Genomic DNA, 279 nt, shown 5'->3' with positions numbered 1-279 from the left:
ATATATCTATGTATCTTCTACGTATGACGATACGTATAGAAAAAAAAAAAAAAAAAAATGTGATTACTATTTGAAAATTAAAAATTTGTAAACATCTGACTAAAAAAAAAAGTGAAGTGATGTGATTTCTCTAATGTAAAATGCCGTGATTAAAAATTACATAGTACAAAACGCCGTGTTTATTAGAAGCTACTTACATCATACATAATACAAAGTATTCTACATTTTTTTTGTATATGTGTTACTATATTGCAATATTGTTTTCGTACAAACCATTAT

The 279-nt window shown here is 24.0% G+C and overlaps 1 protein-coding gene across 1 annotated transcript in view; it reads left to right on the top strand.

The window, feature by feature from the left end:
* LOC102672978 (centrosomal protein of 290 kDa-like) overlaps positions 1–279 on the top strand; it is a 13,373-nt gene that overhangs the window by 12,681 nt on the left and 413 nt on the right. The gene's annotated exons all lie outside the window — the stretch shown is intronic.

Source organism: Apis dorsata, unplaced genomic scaffold (assembly GCF_000469605.1).
Source record: "Apis dorsata unplaced genomic scaffold, Apis dorsata 1.3 scaffold_165, whole genome shotgun sequence".
Lineage (NCBI taxonomy): Eukaryota > Metazoa > Arthropoda > Insecta > Hymenoptera > Apidae > Apis > Apis dorsata.
This window is presented reverse-complemented; position numbering and strand designations above follow the sequence as displayed.